We start from the raw sequence: 6,345 nt of genomic DNA, 5'->3' as shown, positions 1-6,345 counted from the left end.
GGCACAAATTTAGAAAAATTTAGAAGTTGTTAAGTTTACCTTTCAGGGGCTTATTATATATACAGTGCCTGATGTACAAGTACAAGAATCCCTGGCACTAATATAAAAGCTGTGCATGGCCATTTATATCTGTAACTCTAGTGTTGGAAGAGGGGTGGGCAGCATAGGCTACACTGAGTCACAGGCAACATGTAAAGAATAGAACTCTGTCTCAAAACTACTAAATATAAAAACAAAAGAGAAACCAAATAGAGGTAGTCATGGTGGGGACACATCTAAAATCCCAGCTCTTTTTATTGTTTTTGTTGGTAGTTGTAGATTTTTTTTTCAAGACAGGTTCTTGCTATGTAGATCAGGCTGTCCTGAGACACAGAGAGCTGTCTACCATCTTCAATACAAACATTAAATTTATATGACACACAAAGAAAGACAATCTGGTTGATGATTAAGCAAAGAAACAGACACTATAAATCCAGTCATTGTAGATAATTGCAAATCTCAATAGAAGTAGTAAAATACAAATACAATACAGGCAAAAAGCAACCAAATAAAAACCATCGTGAACAGTAGAATAAATGGAAAATAGTTATATCTTTTATCCATGAGGAAAATGCCAACTAAATCCAAGAGTAGATAACACTACAGAACTATCCAAAACATCAGAAATTTAAAAACTGCTAATGTCTTTGAAGGCATTTGAAGATACAGAGAAACTTGGGAGTTGTGGAAATATAAAATGGTATCATCATAGCTTTCAGGAAAACATTCTGGCAATTTAAAATAAAACTAAATGTGCACTTGTTATGTGATCCAGCACTCAGTCTTGAGTATTTTCTTTAAAAAAAAATTAAAGTTGACATTAACACAAAACCTTGTATCAATAAGAGCTGGAAATTGAGAACAACCCAAACCCAAATATATTCTCCAATGGCAAATGTTCTGTATCTTAAATGAGGTCAAACAATTATACATGAGATAATATATCACAGAATTATAAATACACATACATGGAAAACATGGGGATGTGTAACCTAGATAAGATTATATTGTCATAGGCAATTTTCTAATTCTAATATTTTACTATAGTGTGATGGTTTGAAAGAAAATGGCCCCCAAAAGGGAGCCATTGCCAATAACACTGATGGGGATGTGGCATTGGTAGAGTAGGTGTGGTCTTGTTGGAGGAAGTATGTCACTGTGGAGGTAGGCTTTGAGGTCTCATATACACTCAAGCCACACCCAGTGTCTCAGACCATTTCCTATTGTCTGTGAGTCAAGATGTAAGAACTCTCAACTCCTTCTCTAGCACCAAGTCTGCTTGCATGCTGCCTTGCTTCCCTCCATGATGATAATGGACTAAACCTCTGAACTGTAAGAGAGCCACCAAAATTAAATGTCTTCCATTATAAGAGTTGCTGTGGTCATGATGTCTCTTCACAGCAATAGAAACCATAATTAAGACTTTGTTACACTCAGAAACATTACGACTCAGAAAAAAACAGGTGAAAAGTAAATGGGATTCCATACTGTTTGGTGACTTACTACAATATACATAATTATTTGAAAACAGAAAGTTCAAAATAAAGGAAAACACAAAACAAAGTAAAAGCCATCTTCACCTTTTAATTAGTAACTATCTCCACCTTTTAGTAATATATTCCAAGATCTCCACTGAATATTTTAAAACAGTAATGAAATTATATATATATAAAAATTATCTACTACATACACAAATTTAGTCTTTTCTACTTAAAGACACGTACCATAGCTATAACTTTTAGTTTGAAGTGAAATTAAAACTGGCAGGAGTTTTTCTTCACAGTATCATCAATACACTTGTTCCTACCAACCTCAGCATATTTCTTTCCTCATTAAGACATGAACTTTCATTTTATTACATAAAGGTTTTAATTTATAGCTTTTCTTTAACATATCTAAATTTTCAGCACTAGTGCACTTGTGGTTTTGAGCCACACCCAGTAAACAAAGAGTTTCTCAATCTCAAGGACTGCATTTGACAAATAGAACATCCACTAAAGGTAAAAAACAGAACATGATTCAGGGAAAGGGGATGATTTATCTGCCAGGTGAGATGGTACAAGATTTCATCAAGTGGCTCATGATAGTAAAGAAATTAAAACTTACCAATTGTGGAATTCTGGTATGTTTCATTTAATGCATTTAGACCACAGTTGACTGTGTGTGGTTTTTTTTTTTAAAGTGTCTATGTACAGTTTAATATTACTTGTAACCTAAATATTTGGAAGAATTCTCTGTGCAACAATGAAAATTTTATTATTGGCAAGGTTTATACCAAATCAGTATTTCAGGAAGTATAGACTTTTTAGATCTATTTCCTTCTGCATGGCAGTGACAAATTGTGTTTCAAAGGGCATTTGTTCAATCCACCCAAGTCACTCAGTGTATCAGTATAAAGATTCATTACTTATCTTTACTATCTTTAATATAAACAATTTATGTGGTAATGTCCTCCTGTCTTAGGGTTTCTATTGCTGTGAAAAGACATGACCACAACAACTCTTATAAAGAAAAACATTTAATTGGGTGACTTACAGTTCAGAGGTTCAGTCCATTATCATGATGCCACGTGGGACACGGCAGTATGTAGGTAGACATGGTGCTGGAGAGGTAGCTGGGAGTTCTACATCTTGTGCAGACAACAGTAAGTGAATTGTTTTATTGGGCATGGCTTGAGTATATATGAGACCCCAAAGCCTGCCTCCACAGTGACACACATCCTCTAAGACCACACCTACTCCACCAAGGCCACACCTCCTAATAGTGCCACTCCCCTTGGGGGCCATTTTCTTTCAAACTGCCATACCCCCTAAGATTAATCAATTTTTTTTTCAAGATAGGGTTTCTCTGTGTAGCTTTGCTTGATAACCTACTTTCATAGACATCAGACTCCAATTTCTCTGGGCTTCCAATGTGAACTGAAGACCAATGAGTCTCCATGAATCTTTCATTCCTTTAAAGGGACCTACTATGGATTTTTCAGCATGCAGATAGCCATTGTTTTACTTACTATCTAGACCTTGTTGCTTGGTTCTAAGTAACCTTTACATGTTTTATATACATTTTAGGTTCTGTTCTTCTGAGGAAGACTGCCTCTTTTGATTTTTGATGTTAATAATTTGTTTTCCTTTTTTAATTTGATGTGTTTTCTCAGTAGGACCCCATGATAAACTGCCATAAAGCAGGTGACTTAAATCATAAAAATTTCTCTAAATTATAGAGGGTAAACTCTCAGGCACTCCTTGGCTAGTTCCTATTCCTGCCTCTGTCTTCACATGACCTTTTTTTTTCTATGTCTTATATCTGCCTGTCTTCTTTAAGGACAGTGACCACTGGATCTGATGAGGAGACTGATATAGTATTAATCATAAAAATTGTATCTATCAATTCCCATTAATTTCCACAAAGTCCCTAGTTAACAGCTATTGAAAACCTTTTTGTATCATTATTTCCATTTCTTTCTCTTATAGCATAAAGATGGTAAGGTATTTGATTAGACCTTCAAACCTCAGATACTGCATTTTTATTTTTACTATTGTTCCTTTGTGATAATTACATTATATATTTTCAACTCTTCTGTCTTAAGGTTTGTTGGTCATTCTTGTGTTGTCTTAGATCATATTCAGTTCTAGAACTGCATTAAGTTTTCATGTCTCTGCTAATTTTATGTCTTCATACTTCATTAATACTTTTACCATCAATACTCTAACAGTTTTCTTCTACTCAGAGTCCTTTTAGATCATTTTCTGCTCTTTTATATGCCTTGCATTTTTTTTTTTTTTACTTTGTGTCTGATATTTTCTACAAGTGACAGAAGTATAAAAAAGATCTATTGTTACCTCGAGAGAACAGTGTGCCCTTCTATTGTCAGGCTTCAATGTATGGAGATCAAAAGCAATCTGACTGCAGGTGCAGAGTTGGCCTGTGTTGCTACAGATGGCCTCACCTTATTCTGTGATTACAGCTATGGGCTTCTATTACTCTGGGCTTCCTTTGTGCACTGGTGTGACTGTATTGGAATCTTTATGTTTTTCAGGTGACCTGTCAGTTTTCTAAACAATACTTTTCTCTGTGCACTGTATTATTACTGCAAAATTTGGGATACCTGGGGTGTTTTCTTTGTATTCCACTTGTGTCTTTGGCTTTAAGTACCTCAGGACAATTTATTTCTTTTTCTTTTTCAGTCATTTAACAAGCTGTAAGTTGGATACAGTTGCTTAGAGAACCTTAACAAACAAGCTTGGTAGTACGAGCCAATAATCCTATTTACTTGGGAGACTAAGGAAATCCTGAGTTTGAGTCCAGCCTGGGCTACATCATGAGTTCAAGAACAGGCTGGAATACACTACAAGACTGTCTCAAAAAGGCTCAGGTTTGTTTTTTCTTTGTTTTAGGTATGTTCTACATTATTTCCTTCCTACTAAATCAGTATAACCTATAAAGAGTGTACATGTACATGAAGAGAGTTCCATGGCTACTTATAAGCCAATATTTTCTGACCTTCCATTTTGCAGTAAGCAAAATGAGCCTGTTACTGGTCACTGTGAAAGAGATAAGAAAACTTTCCATTTATACATCAATGAAACATCTGTATGACACCATCCAGGAAACATACAACACAACCTTATTATAAATATTAATGTCCTAAATAGTACTAGATCTCAAGTTTAATTTTCTAAAGTTTGATCAGCAGTAAATTTGCTGAGAATGCGAGAAATGGTCTTCCCTAGAGAAAAGCACAGTGACTGACCAAATGGTCAGCCCTGAACAGATACATAAGAACAACATCATATGTACAAGAGTAGGTTATATTTAAAGATTTAGGAATAAACACGCACGCATGCATGCACACAGGCTTGTAACAACAATTAATGAAAAAAAAAGGCCATGAATTTGAAAGAAAGTAAGGAAGGTACATAGTATAGTCTGGAAAGAGGAAAGGGAAGGGAGAAATGATGTAAAAAAAATGAAAGAAAAAAAAAGTAAAGCAGCTTAGGCTACTTATACCTTCTGATTCTGTCATCTTTTACAATGTTGTCAACAATATCAAACAGACACAAAACACTAGGAAAGAGAATTCCTGATGTTTTAAAATCTAATTATAAAATACAATCATTAAACTTTCTATAATTCAATCTCATGCTTACATAAAATCATGAGGTAGCTACAGAATGTAGTCTGTCTGTGTATCCAAGACAAAAAAGAAATAAGATTTTTCATTCTCAATACTTGCCAAGTTTATTACTTTAAGCTTTCCTAATTGGAAAAGTAAACATTGGACACCCCACACATACAAAAGGAGGATTAAAGGAAAATATCTCTCTGATCTGTTAATCCATACTTGTAATTGGCAGTACTGGAAGGGATGATATACTGAGGAAGAGAGCCATTGTCTATCATCACCTCAGCCTTAAGGTTAGGAAACAATACATTTCTCTTGGTTTACAGCTCCTTCTCCTCCTCCTCCTCCTCCTCCTTCTTCTCCTCCTTCTCCTCCTTCTTCTTCTCCTTCTCCTCCTTCTCCTCCTTCTCCTCCTCCTTCTCCTTCTTCTTCTCCTCCTTCTCCTCCTCCTCCTCCTCCTCCTCTTCCTCCTTCTTCTTCTTCTTCTTCTTCTTCTTCTTCTTCTTCTTCTTCTTCTTCTTCTTCTTCTTCTTCTTCTTCTTCTTTTCTCCTCCTCCTCCTTCTTCTTCTCCTTCTGTATTGTTTTGTGTTTTGTTTTTTGAGGCAGGGTTTCATTGTGTAGTTTTGGAGCCTGTCCTGGAACTCACTCTGTAGGCCAAGCTGGCCTTGGACTCACAGAGATCCACCTGCCTCTGCTTCCTGAGTGCTGGGATTAAAGGCGTGTGCCACCCCCCACCCAGCAGAACAATTTCTTTATTGTATGAACTATATCTCTAAGTTTAATAGTCTGAGAAAGGGTAATTCTAACAAGTCTTACATTTTTCTCTTAACTACCTTCCCCATATTTACCTTCATGAATTTTCTTAACTACCTTCATGAATTTTCTTAACTACCTTCCCCACATTTACCTTCATGAATTTCCACGCTATCACTTTCCTTCTCATCATGGATACTTCATAACTTGATTTACTGGTAGAGAGAAACCACAAGAAAAGATACTTTCCATGTGTGGTTACAGTTCAGTTTTCAGCTGCATTAACAGCTTTTCATGATTTGTATGCAATTTGTTCTAGTAGTAGCAACAGTCAATCAACATTTATTGAAATGTCACCCTTGTCCACTATTGCTTGGCACAGGTAAATACTACATTTCTCTATTAGTCTAAAAATTTCTTCAAAAATAGT

Source organism: Onychomys torridus, chromosome 6 (genome assembly GCF_903995425.1).
Source record: "Onychomys torridus chromosome 6, mOncTor1.1, whole genome shotgun sequence".
Lineage (NCBI taxonomy): Eukaryota > Metazoa > Chordata > Mammalia > Rodentia > Cricetidae > Onychomys > Onychomys torridus.
The sequence above is the reverse complement of the archived record's forward strand: the minus strand, read 5'-3'. Positions refer to the sequence as shown.